This window comes from Oryctolagus cuniculus, chromosome 4 (genome assembly GCF_964237555.1).
Source record: "Oryctolagus cuniculus chromosome 4, mOryCun1.1, whole genome shotgun sequence".
In the NCBI taxonomy this organism is placed as follows: Eukaryota; Metazoa; Chordata; class Mammalia; order Lagomorpha; family Leporidae; genus Oryctolagus; species Oryctolagus cuniculus.
The window spans coordinates 57600575-57619084 of record NC_091435.1 but is presented as its reverse complement, the minus strand read 5'-3'; the positions used below and the strand labels follow the sequence as shown (position 1 = coordinate 57619084).

The window sequence follows — 18510 nt, the reverse complement described above, 5'->3', positions numbered from 1 at the left end:
AGCAAGACAAGGAGCAGGCGCCATCTTGGACATACATCATAAGCAGGGCGACCTCAGGTCTGCACCGGCCCTGAGCCTAGCAGAAAAACCTAACTCTGGAGTGGGGGGTGAATTAACAGGAGATTAGGACCTAGTGAATGTGTGGTGCTACTGAACTGAGACTGTTAAAAAAGAGATGGTGGAGGAGAGAACTCACAGAATTCATGTGAGTACTCTTCAGAGATGCTACAATTCGGTAATCTTGGCAACCCAGTGGGAGACTGCAGGAGAATTTGAGCCCACACTGAGGGCAGGACAGATTCCCTGTGTGGTCCTTTGGGAAAAAAGCTTCCAATCTCTGGCTCCTGTGGGTATATCATTTGCCTGCTAATTATTCCATTCAGATGTGCAGAATTACTTCCCTTTTGAATCAAAAAAAAAAAAAAAAAAAAAAGAAGAAGAAGAAGAAAGAAAGAGAGAGAGATTTACCACGCCTAAATTGGGAGTGTCACCTTTGGCACACCTTTAACCCTGAGGAACCAAACAGAGCTCTCAGTCCACACCCATCTCAAGCCTCCAAGGCTCCATCAAAAACAGTCCACTTAATCTAGAGTCACAGTATAACAAGAAAAAACAGCATATTGAAAAAACCAAAGAATATCTCCAATATGCCAAACAACAAACGCAAAAACTGAGGTAATAAGAACAAGGAAGTCACTATGATGCCACCAAATGAAAAAGACACCCCAATTCAAGAATAGGAAGATGATGAGATAGAAGAAATGTAAGAAGCGGATCTCAAAAAATTGATATGAACATTAAGAAATTCTCAAAAAAAATTCTTGAACTACAGAAATCCTTAATGGACAAGATAGAAAATCTTTCTCGTGAAAATGAAATATTAAGGAGGAATCAAAATGAAATGAAACAACTAGTAGAACATGAAACTGTGATAGTGACGAGAAATCATAATGAAGTGAAGAATTCAATAGATCAAATGAAAAACACATTAGAGAGCCTTAAAAGCAGAATGGGTGAAGCAGAAGAGAGAATATCAGACTTAGAAGACAGAAAACAGGAAAGGATACAGTCAAACCAAAGAAAAGAAGAGGAAAGTAGAAATCTAAAACATATTGTCAGGAATCTTCAGGATACTATTAAAAAAACCAACATTCGGGTTCTAGGAGTTCCTGAAGACATGGAGAGGGAGAAAGGATTAGAATGCCTTTTTAGTGAGATATTAGCAGAAAATTTCCCAGGTTTGGAGAAGGACAAAGACATCCTAGTACAGGAAGCTCATAGAACCCCTAGTAAACATGACCAAAAGAGATCCTCACCACGACACGTTGTAATGAAACTCACCACAGTGAAACATAAAAAAAAGATCCTAAAATGTGCAGGAGAGAAACGCCAGATTACTCTTAGAGGATCTCCAATCAGACTCACAGCAGACTTCTCATCAGAAACCCTACAAGCTAGGAGGGAATGGCGAGATATAGCCCAGGTACTAAAAGAGAAAAACTGCCAGCCCAGAATATTATATCCTGCAAAGCTATCATTTGTGAATGAAGGTTAAATAAAGACTTTTCATAGCAAACAGAAATTGAAAGAATTTGTCGCCACTGGTCCAGTCCTGCAAAAGATGCTTAAAGATGTGTTACACACAGAAACACAGAAACACGGTCATCAATATGAAAGAAGGTAAAGGAAGGAAACCTCACAGCAAAAGATCACAGGGAATTCAAAGCATCTATTAGAACTTATCTTTGACAAATGGCAGGGCAAAGTTACCACTTATCAATAGTCACATTGAAAATTAATGGCCTGAACTCTCCAGTTAAAAGACACCAATTGGCTGATTGGCTTAAGGAACAAAAGCCATCTATTTGCTGCTTACAAGAAACACATCTTTCCAACAAAGATGCATACAGACTGAAAGTGAAAAGCTGGAAAAAGATATACCATGCCAACAGAAATGAAAAAAGAGTAGGCGTAGCCATCTTAATATCAGACAACATAAACTTGACCATAAAAACTGTTAAGAGTGACAAAGAGGGACACTATATAATGATTAAGAGATCAATTCAACAGGAAGATATAACAATTATCAAGGCATATGCACCTAACTACAGGGCATCAGTTTATCTAAAAGATTTGTTGAGGGACTTAAAGGGACACTTAGACCCCAATACAATAGTACTAGGGGACGTCAATACTCCACTCTCAGAAATAGACAGATCAACAGGACAGAAGATCAACAAGGAGACAGTAGATTTAAAGGACACTATAGCCCAAATGGATCTAACAGATATCTACAGAACTTTTCATCCTACACAGAAAGCATTTACATTCTTCTCAGCAGTACATGGAACCTACTCTAGGATTGACCACATACTAGACCATAAAGCAAGTCTCAGCAAATTCAAAAGAATTAGAATCATACCAAGCAGCTTCACAGACCATAAAGGAATGAAGTTGGAAATTAGCAACTCAGGAATCCCTAGAGCATTCGCAAACACATGGAGATTGAACAACATGCTCCTGAATGAACAATGGGTCATAGAAGAAATCAAAAGAGAAATCAAAAACTTTCTGGAAGTAAATGAGGATAACAGCACAACATACCAAAACTTATGGAATACAGCAAAATCATTGTTAAGAGGAATGTTTATATCAATAGGTGCCTACATCAAGAAATTGGAAAGGCACCAAATAGATGAGCTTTCAATTCACCTCAAGGATCTAGAAAATCTACAGCAAACCAGACCCAAATCTAGTAGGAGAAGAGAAATAATTAAAATCAGAGAATAAATCAACAGGATTGAATCAAAAAAATTACAAAAAAATCAGCCAAACAAGGAGCTGGTTTTTTGAAAAAATAAACAAAATTGACACCCCATTGGCCCAACTAACTAAAAAAGGAAGAGAAAAGACCCAAATCAATAAAATCAGAGATGAAAAAGGAAACGTAACAACAGACACCACAGAAATAAAAAGAATCATCAGAAATTACTACAAGGACTTGTATGCCAGCAAACAGGGAAACCTATCAGAAATGGATAGATTCCTGGACAAATGCAACCTACCTGAATTGAACAAGGAAGACATAGAAAACCTAAACAGACCTGTAACTGAGACAGAAATTGAAACAGTAATAAAGGCCCTCCCAACAAAGAAAAGCCCGGGACCAGATGGATTCACTGCTGAATTCTACCAGACATTTAAAGAAGAACTAACTCCAATTCTTCTCAAACTATTCAGAACAATCCAAAAAGAGGGAATTCTCCCAAATTCTTTCTAAGAAGCCAGTATCACCTTAATTCCTAAGCCGGAAAAAGATGCAGCATTGAAAGAGAATTACAGACCAATATCCCTGATGAACATAGATGCAAAAATCCTCAATAAAATTCTGGCCAATAGAATGCAACAACACATCAGAAAGATCATCCACCCAGACCAAGTGGGATTTATCCCTGGTATGCAGGGATGGTTTAATGTGCACAAAACAATCAATGTGATACACCACATTAACAGACTGCAGAAGAAAAACCATATGATTCTCTCAATAGACGCCGAGAAAGCATTTGATAAAATACAACACCCTTTCATGATGAAAACTCTAAGCAAACTGGGTTTGGAAGGAACATTCCTCAATACAATCAAAGAAATCTATGAAAAACCCACAGACAACATCCTATTGAATGGGGAAAAGCTGGAAGCATTTGCACTGAGATCTGGTATCAGACAGGGATGCCCATTCTCACTACTGCTATTCAATATAGTTCTGGAAGTTCTAGCCAGAGCTATTAGGCAAGAAAAAGAAATTAAAGGGATACAAATTGGGAAGGAAGAACTCAAACTATCCCTCTTTGCAGATGACATGATTCTTTATTTAGGGGACCCAAAGAACTCTACTAAGAGACTATTGGAACTCATAGAAAGTTTGGCAAAGTAGCAGGGTATAAAATCAATGCACAAAAATCAACAGCCTTTGTATACACAGGCAATGCCATGGCTGAGGAAGAACTTCTAAGATAAATCACATTCACAATAGCTACAAAATCAATCAAATACCTTGGAATAAAGTTAATCAAGGACGTTAAGGATCTCTACGATGAGAATTACAAAACCTTAAAGAAAGAAATAGAAGAGGATACCAAAAAATGGAAAAATCTTCCATGATCATGGATTGGAAGAATCAATATCATCAAAGTGTCCATTCTCCCAAAAGCAATTCACAGATTCAATGCAATAGCAATCAAAATACCAAAGACATTCTTCTCAGACCTGGAAAAAATGATGCTGAAATTCATATGGAGACACAGGAGACCTCGAATAGCTAAAGCAATCTTGTACAACAAAAACAAAGCCGGAGGCATCACAATACCAGATTTCAGGACATACTACAGGGCAGATGTAATCAATACAGCATGGTACTGGTACAGAAACAGATGGATAGACCAATGGAACAGAATAGACACACCAGAAATCAATCCAAACATCTAAAGCCAACTTAAATTTGATCCAGGATCCAAAACCAATCCCTGGAGTAAGGACACTCTATTCAACAAATGATGCTGGGAAAATTGGATTTCCACGTGCAGAACCATGAAGCAAGACCCCTACTTTTCACCTTACACAAAAATTCACTCAACATGGATTAAAGACTTAAATCTATGACCCGACACCATCACATTATTAGAGAGCATTGGAGAAACTCTGCAAGATATAGGTACTGGCAAAGACTTCTTGGAAAATACCCCAGAAGCACAGGCAGTCAAAGCCAAAATTAACATTTGGGATTGCATCAAATTGAGAAGTTTCTGTACTGCAAAAGAAACAGTCAGTAAGTGAAGAGGCAACCAACAGAATGGGAAAATATATTTGCAAACTATGCAACTGATAATGGGTTGATAACCAGAATCTACAAAGAAATCAAGAAACTCCACAAGATCAAAACAAACAACCCACTCAAGAGATGGGCCAAGGACCTCAATAGACATTTTTCAAGAGAGGAAATCCAAAGGGCCAACAGACACATGAAAAAAATGTTCAAGATCACTAGCAATCAGGGAAATGCAAATCAAAACCACAATGAGGTTTCACCTCAACCTGGTGAGAATGGCTTACATTCAGAAATCTACCAACAAGAGATGCTGGAGAGGATGTGGGGAAAAAGGGATACTACCCCACTGTTGGTGGGAATGCAAACTAGTTAAGCCACTATGGAAGTCAGTCTGCAGATTCCTCACAAACCTGAAGCTGTCTGCACATTAATGTTTATTGCAGCTCAGTTCACAATAGCTAAGACCTGGAACCAACCCAAATGCCCATCAACAGTAGACTGGATAAAGAAATGATGGGACATGTACTCTATTGAATACTATACAGCAGTCAAAAACAATGAAATCCGGTCATTTGAAACAAGATGCAGGAGTCTGGAAAACATGTTGCTGAGTGAATTAAGCCAGTCCCCAAGGGACAAATATCATATGTTCTCCCTGATTGGCAACAACTAACTGAGCACCAAAGGGGAAACTGTTGAAGTGAAAGGGACACTATGAGAAACAGTGACTTGATCAGCTCTTGTCCTGACTGTTGATGTACAATGTAATACTTTATCCATTTTAGGATTTTCTCTTTGTTTTGTTCTAGTACTATTCGTTGAACTCTGTGATTAACACACAATTATTCTTAGGTGTTTAAATTTTAACTGAAAAGTGATCCCTTTTAAATATAAGAGTGGGAATAAGAGAGGGAGGAGATGTACAATTTGGGACATGCTCAATCAGACTTGCCCCAAAAGGTGGAGTTAGAATCATGCCAGGGGATCCCAATACAATCCCATCAAGGTGGCATGTACCAATGCCATTTCACTAGTCCAAGTGATCAATTTCAGTTCACAGTTGATCACACTGATAGGTCTAAGAGTCAAAGGGATCACACAAAAAAGTCTAGTGTCTGCTAATACTAGCTGATAGAATCAAAAAGGGAGAGAACGATCCATCATGGGAAGCGGGATACACAGTAGACTCATAGAATCAAAGATGTCCTAAATAGTACTCTGGCCTCAGAATCAGCCCTTAGGCATTCATATCTGGCTGAAGAGCCCATGAGAATATTTTAGGCATGGAAAGTCAAGACACTCTAGCCAAAAAAAAAAAAAAAAAAAAAACAAACAAACAAACAAAAAAACCTAAATAGAAGATCTCTGCGAGAGAGATCCCAGTGGAAAGAACGGGGCCATCAAAGAAGGAGGTACCTTTCTCTGAAGGGAGGAGAGAACTTCCACTTTGACTATGACCCTGTCGGAATAAGATTGAAGTCGGTGAACTCAAAAGGCTTCCATAGCCTTGGCAACTCATGACTAGAGCCTAGGGAGATTCCTGACACCATAAACAAGAGTGTCAAATTGTTAAGTCAACAACAGGAGTCACTGTGTACTTACTTCTCATGTGGGATCTGTCCCTAGTTTGTTGTCCAATGTGAAGTAATGCTATAACTAGTACTGGAAAGCATTTTGCACTTTGTGTTTCTGTGTGGGTGCAAAATGTTGAAATCTCTACTTAATATATACTGAACTGATATTCTGTATATAAAGATAATTGAAAATGAATCTTGATGTGAATGGAATGGAAGAGGGAGCTGGAGATGGGAGGGGTGTGAGTGGGAGGGAAATTATGGGGGGAAGCTATTGTAATCCATTAACTGTACATTAAAAATTTATATTTACTAAGTAAAAAAATAAATAGATAAAAACTTTAAATGATATCATATAATTAGATTAAAGAACATCAGGTGATTTTTCCCTGAAAGAGAAAAAACATTTGAAAAGAGTAAGGTGGTAATAAACTGCAGGCTATGGATATACACATCCAAGGGAATATTGTATAGATAAAAGACTTTGTATGCAATTTCAATAAGTGCATTAAAGGGTATCAGCCTAAACAAAACAGATGTTGTATAGAAGTGCAGTGGAGAATAAAAGTAGGCATATTTTAGAAAACTAGGCAAATGAGTTAAGAACTTGAAATTGAGATACATCTTCTAAGCCCATGAACTCTTCCTAAAAGTTACTTAATGCCAAGAGTCATCTGTTTGTAGTTTTCTGTCATGTAGAAATTTGGAGAGGTTGCTATATCAAAAAACACACTATGAAAAACACTTTTCTTCTGAACTTGGGTGATACCATGCACATAACAGTTACTCTTTAAGCCTGCTTTCTTATTTTCTTTCTCTTTCAATAATTTATAGCTGTCAGTACAGTTGGAGTACAACTGTCTTATACAGTAGAATATAAATCTGTCTAAGGAGAAGAATTTGAGCAAAACAGTTTATGATTTGTGACACGTAATAAAGCTGTTGTCAGGACTGATAGCATCTGCATTTTTGTCATTTGCTTCTTGTGTATTTGCCTTCCTAAACTTACTTATGTTGTGGTTAAAGTCAGTGATGTACTTTGATGTCTCCCAGTGTCAAAATAAGCTAGAGTTGGATGAAACCCAATTGACTTAATCATACTTGATACTAAGATATAGAACATCCTGTACTTAGAATGTCAAATTACAGGTCAAAGATGAAATCATTTGATGATATGGAAAGTAAGAAACATTTAAACTGAGCACTGTCTCAAAGATGTTCCCAGTTGTTCTACTTAATATGATAACTCAGTCACAATTCAGTAAGCTCTCCTTGCAGGAAATAAAATAGAACATAAATAAAATATCTGCAAGAAATGGTATATCATATTATTATTTAACCTCAATTTCCCAATAAAATATCTATAGCAACATAATTGGAAAAACAGCCCTAAAACATTAATTAGATCCTTGTAAAGGCAATGTAAAGAAATATTAGACAAAACTGAGAAAAGAGAACATTGAACCCATTAAATCAAAATGAGGCATACAGGAAGAGGTGTATGTGAACCTCTACCACGTACAAAGCTGAGGAGATAAAACTGGCTCAAGTATAAAAAAAGAATAACTTTTCATACTAATCCTAAATAGAAAACCCTTGACTATTACAAAAGAAAAGGAAAATATTCTTCTGGCCCTTCATTTTTCTTCAACAGTTTATGGTTTCAAAATACAGGATAGTGATTCCATACACATAAACATAGAGAAAACTTGTGAAGTGCTTGCAATAAAAATGAATAAATGTGGGCCGGCGCCACGGCTCACTAGGCTAATCCTCCGCCTTGCGGTGCCGGCACACCGGATTCTAGTCCCAGTCGGGGCGCCGGATTCTGTCCCGGTTGCCCCTCTTCCAGACCAGCTCTCTGCTGTGGCCAGGGAGTGCAGTGGAGGATGGCCCAAGTGCTTGGGCCCTGCACCCCATGGGAGACCAGGAGAAGCACCTGGCTCCTGCCATCGGATCAGCGCTGTGCGCTGGCCACAGCGCGCTGGCCACAGCGCGCCGGCCACGGCGGCCATTGGAGGGTGAACCAACGGCAAAAGGAAGACCTTTCTCTCTGTCTCTCTTTCCCACTGTCCACTCTGCCTGTCAAAAAATAAATATGAATAAATGTTAATTCTAAATGAAATCGAAAGGTTAAGGAGAGAACAGAATGTATATATGATATTCACAGGGTCCTTTCTCAAACTGAAGTCAATCCACAATTTTGATTTCAATTACCAAAGCACTAAAGCTAAAAGAGATTGAGCATACACTAATATGGTTCACAGAGTATTAGAAAAGAATATAAATGGTTTCTCAGTGCAAGAAAATTTTTCCTGGCATTTCAATCTGATATGTTCTTTCAGTTTGTTTTGTTTTTATTTTTTTTAACTTTTATTTAGTAGATATAAATTTCCAAAGTACAGTTTATGTATTACAATGGCTTTTTTCCCCCCATAACTTCCCTCCCACCTGCAACCCTCCCATCTCCTGCTCCCTCTCCCATTCCATTCACATCAAGATTCATTTTCGATTTTTATTGTTTATTTTGATTTTATGTGTAGGTGGAAAGGCAGGAGCTTACATCAACAATGATAAATCCCAAGGGGACTTTGCCCTCACTTCTGTCTCTATGGTGAATTTAGTAGCAGATTACTGAATCAAGTTATAAACCATGGCATTACACAGTAATAACAGCTTTAATTACCAAGACATTTAAATTCATTGTCTTTAGATAATCTTCACTATCCCAATTATATCGGGGCAGGGGGGTAGGGAGCATTAAAGAGAGAGAAGATTGCCAAGTAATCAGTTAGTGGGGTGAATAGTTGACATAGCAGTTAAAAACCACCTGGGACCCCTATATCCATGTCAGATTTCTTCAGTTCTAGTCAGCTCTGCCTCACATTCCAGCTTCCTACTTATGCACTTCATGAGAAGAAGCATATGATGTCTTAACTAGTTGGGTCCCTCCCACCTGTGTGGAGGACCTGGATTGTAATCTTGGCTCCTGGTTTGACACAGCCCTGGCTGTTACTGTCAGTTGGAGCGTGAATGAGAATCTCTCTCTCTCTCTCCCTCTCTCTCTCTCTCTCCACCCCTCCTTTATTTCTTCCCCCTCTGTCTTCCTGCCTTACAGATAAATTAAATAATTATTTTAAAACCCTGAAAAAAAAAACCCTGGTAAGTTATTGAACTAAGATCAGAAATTGAACAGTCATGGTTTTATATGAACACCATCTTTACTGCATCAAAAGTAATTCTGTAGAAGGTAGTCAACAGAGTTTCAATATGGATTTTATGTTCTTCTGTCTTCATCTACTAACAAGGAAAGAATATTTATAATTTTTTTTTATTTGACAGGTAGAGTTATAGACAGTGAGAGAGAGAGGCAGAGAGAAAGGCCTTCCTTCCATTGGTTCACTCCCCAAATGACTGCTATGGCCAGCGCTGTGCCGATCCGAAGCCAGGAGCCAGGTGCTTCCTCCTGGTCTCCCATGTGGGTGCAGGAGCCCAAACACTTGGGCCATCGTCCACTGCCCTTTTGGGCCACAGCAGAGAGCTGGACTGGAAGAGGAGCAACCGGGACTAGAAACCGGTGCCCATATGGGATGCCAGCGCCACAGGCAGAGGATTAATCAAGTGAGCCACAGCGCAGGCCCCAAAAATATTTATAATTGAAATAGGTTAACTGAATGTCTTTCAAATCGTTCTCCAGAAATCCCTTTGACAGTTTATTGATCTCATAGTTGGTGATTTTGTTTCTCCTTTGCATTTCTTCAGCCATTCATTTGTATGACCACATCCTGAACGTTGAAATAACAAGAAATGAACATGACATTAAACCCTGATACCAAATTTCCACATTAGAGCATTCTTTATAGTCTTCCCATTTTCTTAGACACCCTCACAATTCTTTCACTTATCAATGTCACAAATAAATTGAGTCTAATACTTTGTAACTATCCATGAACTCTATTGTTATACAACCTAAATTTTATGACCCATCATCATAGCCACATAATTGCTTATGATTACATTTTCCATAGCCATTCTACCATTATTTTCTGATAAATCTCAATCTTGATAAATTAAATGAGTTAAATTCTCTCTTTTAAGTATTTATTTTTATATGACTTATTAAGTTAGTTCTTAGTCAGGCAATTCTATTATTTATTTCTTTTCAAGAAGTTACATATGAATGCCAAGGTATTTCATCATGTGATGCTACAGCACCTATAGCAGATGATCTCTACAAAAAAGGGAAAAAGGAAAAAAGCAAAAGAAAAAAAAAAAAGTTGCTGCTACTAAAACCTAACACATATTTGGATACACACAAAACACTTCTAGTCCCCATTTAAAAGGCCTATATTCTCGGAGTTTGTGAACTCAAGAGGCTTCCATAGCCTTGGCAGCTCATGACAAGAGCCTCGGGCGATTACTGATGTCATAAATAAGAGTATCAATTGTTAAATCAACAACAGGAGTCACTGGGCACCTGCTCTCCATGTAGGATCTCTGTCCTTAATGTGTTGTACTATCGAATTAATGGTAAAACTACTACTCAAACAGTACTATATACTTTGTGTGTCTGTGTGGGTGCATATATACTAAGTTGAACTTCTGTATATAAAGATAATTGAAAATGAATCTTGGTTGGTGCCACGGCTCACTAGGCTAATCCTTCGCCTTGCAGCGCTGGCACACCCGGCTCTAGTCCCGGTCGGGGCGCCGGATTCTGTCCCGGTTGCCCCTCTTCCAGGCCAGCTCTCTGCTGTGGCCAGGGAGTGCAGTGGAGGATGGCCCAAGTGCTTGGGACCTGCACAACATGGGAGACCAACATAAGTACCTGGCTCCTGCCTTCAGATCAGCGCGGCGTGCTGGCAGCGTCGGCCATTGGAGGGTGAACCAACGGTAAAGGAAGACCTTTCTCTCTGTCTCTCTCTCTCATTGTCCACTCTGCCTCTCAAAAAAAAAAAAAAAAAAAAAAAAAAAGAAAAGAAATCTTGATGAAGAATGGGATGGGAGAGGGAGTGGGAGATGGGATGGTTGCTGGTGGGAGGGAGGTTATGGAGGGAAAAGCTGCTATAATCCAAAAGATGTACTTTAGAAATTTATTAAATAAAAGTTGAAAAAAATATAAGGCATCGATTCAAATAAATCGTCCCTGGAATCACATCTAAAGTAATGTATCATTACTTACCTTCTATTCCAATTTTCCTTTATCATATCATCCAGAAATGGAAACTCAGAAAAATCAGAAATATATGAAGAGACAAAACAGATAAAGATTATTACCTGGAAAGAAAACAAAAAGTACTTTAACAAAAAAATCAACTACGTCAACTGCAACTGAAAAAGCTAGGAGAAATAAATGCCTTCCATGCTATACTGCAAGGGCTAAAAGTCCTTTTCAGATGCTTGCATGGGTAAGGTACTGGATGCAATTTTTTTCTCCCACTGAGATGCAGCCATGCAACATTTGAAAGGCAGATATGAAATAGGAGTCATACTTCTACAGCTGTTGTTAATAAAAATTTCTAATAGACATAAATGTTTTTTCATTTACTATCTTGACATAAACTTGTACTTATTTATGGATACTATGGTTTAATATATGTATGCATTGTATAATGTCCAATCAAGGTAAATACATTTGTCATTTGAGACATTTAACATTCCTTAATGTTCTTTAATTAACACACAATTATTCTTAGGTGTTACATCTTTTCTAAAAATCCAAAAGCACAAGAAACAATAGCAAATAGAGACAAATGATATTATATATCAAACTAGCAGCTTCTGTAAAGCAAAGGAAAATGAAGAATTAAGAGACAACTCAGACAATGCAAGGAAGTATCTGCAACCTGTATATCTGACAAGAGATTAATACTCAGAATATGTAAGGAATTCAGGCAATTCAATAGCAAAAAGGCAAATACTCCAGCTAAAATTGGGTAATACTTTTAAACATATTTCCCAAGACAAGACATGAGTGTTTGTAGGAAGTAAACTCCATATTCGGTATGTAGTTATCAGTGTCATGAGTGAAAGGTAATTTTGAAATTTAAGAAAAGGACATTTAGCTCTTGTGATACAGAATGGAGCATGGGAGGGATTAGTTTTACTCAACCTTTCAGCCTTACCTGGCATGGTTGATATTTTTTTCTTAAAGCACTTTCTGCTCTTTCTTCCCAACAAAGAACAGCAGCAGCAGCTTCCTGACTTCTTGATTGCAACTAAAATGCTTTGGTCTTTAAATCAAAGCCTTAGTGATTTGATTTTAACTGTTATACTCAAGTGCTTCTAATAATATCTGACACCCTATTTCTGTGAATTAAACTTCTCTCTGTTTAAAATACCTATAACTTTGCCTGAGAGAACATTTGCTAATTAGGTTGCAGAAAACTGATTCTCACTGATGAAAATTTGGGATTGGTTTATCCGACTTAGTTAGTTTTGAAGGTTTAAATAACTGATACCGGTAATATCCAGAGGAGTACCAAATGGTTTCATAAATTATTGTCTTCTGATACCCTAGGATGAAATGCCAATTGAAGGCTACCTTTGGGAGACCAGTTGGCTACTGTGACAGATTGGATAAGATTGAGTAACACAAGTAACGTGGAATAGGCTGGCTATTCTGATGGCACTGGAGATATATATATATATATATATACACATATATTTTTTTGACAGGCAGAGTTGACAGTGAGAGAGAGAGACAGAGAGAAAGGTCTTCCTTTGCTGTTGGTTCACCCTCCAATGGCTGCGGCCGGCGCACCGCGCTGATCTGATGGCAGGAGCCAGGTACTTATCCTGGTCTCCCATGGGGTGCAGGGCCCATATATATATTATATATACATATATATTTTTACATATACATATATATTTTAAATATATACATATACATATTTTAAAAAGAAAGGGTAGGCATTGTGGTACAGCAGGTTAAACTGCTGCTTGTGTTAACAGAATCCTATATCAGAGTACCAGATCGGTTACTGACTGCTCCACTTCTGATCCAGCTTCCTACTGATGCATCAGGAAACACAACAACAGATTTCCCAAGTGCTTGGGCCTCTGCTCTCTATGTAAAAAGTCAGTATGGAGTTCCTGGCATCCAGCTTTGACCTGGCTCAGCCCTAGCTGTTGCAGCCAATTACGGAGTGAATCAAAAGAAAGATTTCTCTCTCTCTGTGTGTGTGTGTGTGTGTGTGTGTGTGTGTATCCCTGTGTCTGATGCTTTGTCTTTCATATAAATAAATAAATAAATCTTTAGGAAAAAAAGGAAATTAAATCCAAGGTTTGTTCTTTCAGCTTAAATAGTAACAGAGTACAAGTAAGCACAGAAAAAATCACTCCCTTCTCTGGTAACAGAATCTCTGTCTTGCTTGAATACCTGTGATGACCTCAGCAGAGCTGGTTACCTTGTAAGTGAAGAGCAGCTATCTTCCAACTCTGCTGTTGTCATTTAATTTTATGTCCAAATTTATAGATGAATTAAGGTCTCAGCATCTTCCATGTAGCAAGTATGAACTCTGGGTTGGAAGAAAATAGTTTACATCATAAAAATTGCATGATTTTGTTGATTTATATAGATACTTGAATAATTTATGAAGAAATGGAGTTGATGAATCTCATTAATGGAGGCAATGTGATTATAAAACACTTCTGCAAATACTGGTTAATAAGACATCATCAATGGCTTTCACTGTAACAAATTCATCTCTTCAACAGTTCAGACTTTCCAGGAATACAGCAAATGGTAAAAGAGAACACTTTAGGGGGAAATTATATAAATTATCTGAATAAATAATTATAAATAAAATATTTTAAATACCACAAAATAAAAAAGCTCTCATTTCTGACATTGTTCATAACAGTAGTAACAGATACCAAAGGATATTACTCTAGGTGGTAGTGCAGACTTGAAATAATTTAATGAACACATGATGGGCAATGATTCTCTAAATTTTGTAGACTACAGTTCATTAAGAGGATACTACGTGGGGAAATGCATGTAAGTATATGTGAGATATATATATATATACACACATATATTTATAATTGTATCAGTATGGTGATAGGCAGTTTATCTTGTCCTATTAAGATAACCTAACTTATTTCCTTGGATTAAGTTATGTTATCTGAGATCAGAGCATCTTTGTACTGATTTATTTTGTAACATTCTTCTGAAAGAATTTTCTTTATATAATTATATACAAATGTACAAATACATGCTAAGTTTAGATATAAATTATAATGTCTCTTATTTGATGTCCTCTTATGAAAAATTGTGCAATTAAAGAGTAAACACATATTTAAATTTTTAATCTTATGATCAAAAATCTGTTGTATTTTATTTCGTAGTGACCATTAAAAGGATGAGTCATTTTGAGATTTAACCACAATCGGTGCACAATATTGTTTGTATTATTGTGGTTATTTTTCCCCATTTTAGTTTTTATTTAAAATTTTGTTTTATTTATTATTACCTAAGATTTGTGAGAAACTTTAGATATTTATGAAACCAAGATAAGGGATATAACATTATATAATAATGGGATTATGTTGCACATCACAAAGAAATGCTTTTTAAAAAATCTTTACTCCATGGCATCTTTTTAGATTCCAAAAGCAAGACTAAATATGGAGTGTTTGTCACTACATATTATTTAAAATGCAAATTAAGGTTATATGCATTTTATCAGCAGCATGTTTTCTTAATAACCAATCTTAAGGAGCAAATTAAAACAAATTGATATTCTTCGCTGCATTACATACATGAAAGGAGATTAGGTCTCCCACTTGAGGTTTGGCCAGAATAGTGTGCATTACCAAATGTATCCTGTAGTTTGATCTTTGTCACCTGGTGTAAAATAAAACATCTTTATGGATCTCATCAATGCTTCCAGTACCACTATTTTTAAAAAATTAGCTACAGCCCCTTCTGACACTCACCTCACCTTATGCAGCTTATTTCTGGCAGTGACTACAAATTATCAGAACAGTACTGCAAGACTTTCCATTTTTTATAGCCTTTTTCTTTATTCCTTTACTCCTCTTTTAGGAAATATGTTGATTCTAACTTCCAAATTCTCAGTAGGACCCAGAACTTTATATGTATTGATAGCTAAAATTATAATTTGGGTTATTTCCAAATACCACTGAAGCCTAAATTTTTTCAATTTGTCTTATGCATCTGTATAGAGACCTAGTTCTGACTTCACCAAATTCAGACAATTCGATTATTTTATTTTATGATATTCATCTTTTCACCTATATTCATATATTAATATATTCATGCTCTTTTTAAATAATTCAATATAGCTTGAATGAATCTTGATACTCTAGTGATGAAGATATCCTGGTTCACTCGCCAGATGGCCGCAACGGCCGGAGCTGCACTGAAGCCAGGAGCCAGGAGCAGCTTCTGGGTCTCCCACGTGGGTGCAGGGACCCCAGGAACTGGGCCATCTTCTACTACTTTCCCAGGCCACAGCAGAGAGCTGGATTGGAAGAGAAGCAGCAAGGACTAGAACCGGCGCCCATATGGGGTGCTGGCGCTTCAGGCTGGGGCTTTAACCCATGTGTCTCTTGATCATTTTGTTCCATCCTTTGAAAAATGTCCTTTCAAGTCCTTTCCTCATTTGTTAACTGGATTATTTGTTGTTATGTTTCCTGAGATCTTTTTAGATTCTGGATATTAATCCTTTACCAATTTCATAGTTTGCAAGTATTTTCTGCCATTCTGTTGGTGGCCTCTTCACTTGCTGAGTATTTCCTTTGTATTGTGGAAGCTTCTCAGATTGATGTAATCCTATTTGTTTATTTTTGCTTTTATTGACTGTGCTTCTGGGATGTTCTCCAAGAAATCTTTGCATAGTTTCTTCTACATTTTCCTCTAGCAATTTGATGGTATCAGGTCATACATTTAGATTGTTGATCTACCTTGAGATGATTTCTGTATAAGATGTAATGCAGATGAGGTCTGTTTCATATTGTTGCACACATAGATCCAGTTTTTCCAGAAGAATTTGTTGAAGACACTGTCCTTTCTCCAGGGATTGATTTTACCTCTTTTATCAAAGATTAGTACATTATAGATGTGTCAATTACCTTCTGGGTTTCTGTTCTGTTCCATTGGTCTATTTTTGTGCCAGTACCATGCTGTTTTAATTATAACTCTCCTGTAGTATGTCTTGAATCTGGTATTATGATGCCAACAGCTTTGTTTTTGTTGTTTAAGATTGCTCTAGCTAATTGGGATCTCTGCTTCCACATGAATTTTAGCATTGCTTTTTTTTATCTATATCTGAGAAGAATGCCCTTGGGGTTCGGTTTAGGATCTCAAGGAATCTGTGCATTCCTTTTGGTAGTTTGGACATTTTGATGATACTAATTCTTCCAATTCACAAATGGGAGATTTTTTCAACATTTTTGTAACTTCTATTTCCTTCTTTAACGTTTTGTATTTTTCACTGAAGAGATTTTTTTCATCCTTGGTTAAATTTATCCAAGGTATTTCAATTTTTAGTAGCTATTGTAAGTGGGACTGATCTCACAATTTCATTCTCAGTCATAGCATTGTCTGTGTACACAAAGTTCATTGATTTTTGTGCGCTGATTTTATGAACTTCATGAAACTCTTTTATGAGTTCTAATAGGCTCTTAGTGGAGTCTTTTGTTTCCCTATACACAGAATCATGTCATCTACAATTAGGGATATTTTGACTTGCTCCTTTCAAATTTGTGTCTCTTAGATTTATTTTGCTTGCCTAAAGGCTCTGACTAAAACTTCCAGAAAAATATTAAATATCAATGGTGAATGTGAGGATCCTTGTTGATTTGGGATCTTAGTGGAAATACTTCCAACTTTTCCCAATTCAGTATGATGCTAGATGTGGATTTGCATATGTTGCCTTGACTGTGTTAGAGAATATTCCTTCTATACCCAGTTTTCTTAAGTTTTTCATCATGAAATGATGCTGTATTATAAATTGTGATTTATCTGAATCTATTAAGATAATCATATGGTTTTTATTTTTCAATTTATTAATGTGGTATATTACATTGTTTGATTGCATATATTGAACCATCTGTGCATACCATGAAAACACTCAACTTGGTTGAAGTGAATGATCTTTCTGATGTGTTAATGTGTTTTGGAATTCAATTACTTTGTATTTTGTTGAGGATTTTTGCATCTATGTTAATAGGGATATTGTTCTATAGCTCTCTTTCTCTGTTGTTTCAATTTCTAGTTTTGAAATCAAGGTGATGCTAGCCTCATAGAATGAGTTTGGGAGGGTTCCTTAACTTACAGTCGTTTTGAATAGCTGGGAAGAATTAGAATCAGTTCTTTAAAAGTCTGATAGAATTCAGCTGTAAAGCCATCCACTTCTCGGCTCTTTGTTGAGAGGATCTTTATTATTGATTCAATTTCTGTCTTGGTGATTGGTCTGTTTAGGTTTTCAGTGTCTTCATGATATAACTGGGCTAAATTTCCTGTGTCCATAGATCTATCCATGTCATCCAGATTTTCCAGTTTGTTTGCATTTAGATATTTGTAGTAACTTGTGAGGATTCCTTTCATTTCTGTGGTATCTGTTGTTACATCTCCTTTTCTTCTCTGATTTTATTAATTTGGGTCTCCTCCCTCTTTTTCTTGGTTACTTGGTCCAATGGTGTATTAATTTTGTTTGGTTCTTCAAACAACCTGCTTTTCATTTCACTGTTATTTTGTATTTTTGTTTCAATTTTATTTATTTCTTCTCTAATTATAATTATTTCTACCCTCCTACTAATTTTAGGTCCTTGAGATGCATTGTCAGACAACTTATTTTATGCCTTCCAATTTCTTGAAATAGCTACTGATTGTTATAAACTTCCCTCTTAACACTGCTTTTAATATATCCCATAAGTTTTGATATGTTTCATTGTCATTGTTATTCAATTCCACGTTTTTTTTAATTTACATTTTGATTTTTTCAATGACGCACTGTTCCTTCAGCAATGTGTTTTTCATTCTTCATGTTTTTGCATGTTTTCTACAATTTCTTAAGTTGCTTATTTAATTGATCTGTCCATTGATGAAAGTCAGGTGTTGAAGTCTCCCTCTACTACTAT

At 36.8% G+C, this 18510-nt stretch overlaps 1 long non-coding RNA gene across 1 annotated transcript in view; it reads right to left on the bottom strand.

Moving 5' to 3' along the window:
• The window catches only part of LOC127482953 (uncharacterized), a 109870-nt gene that overhangs the window by 44345 nt on the left and 47015 nt on the right, over window positions 1–18510 (bottom strand). The window contains exon 3 of the long non-coding RNA XR_011388346.1: window positions 13809–13919. This is a non-coding gene — a long non-coding RNA (uncharacterized lncRNA). The remainder of the gene's footprint in view (window positions 1–13808; window positions 13920–18510) is intronic.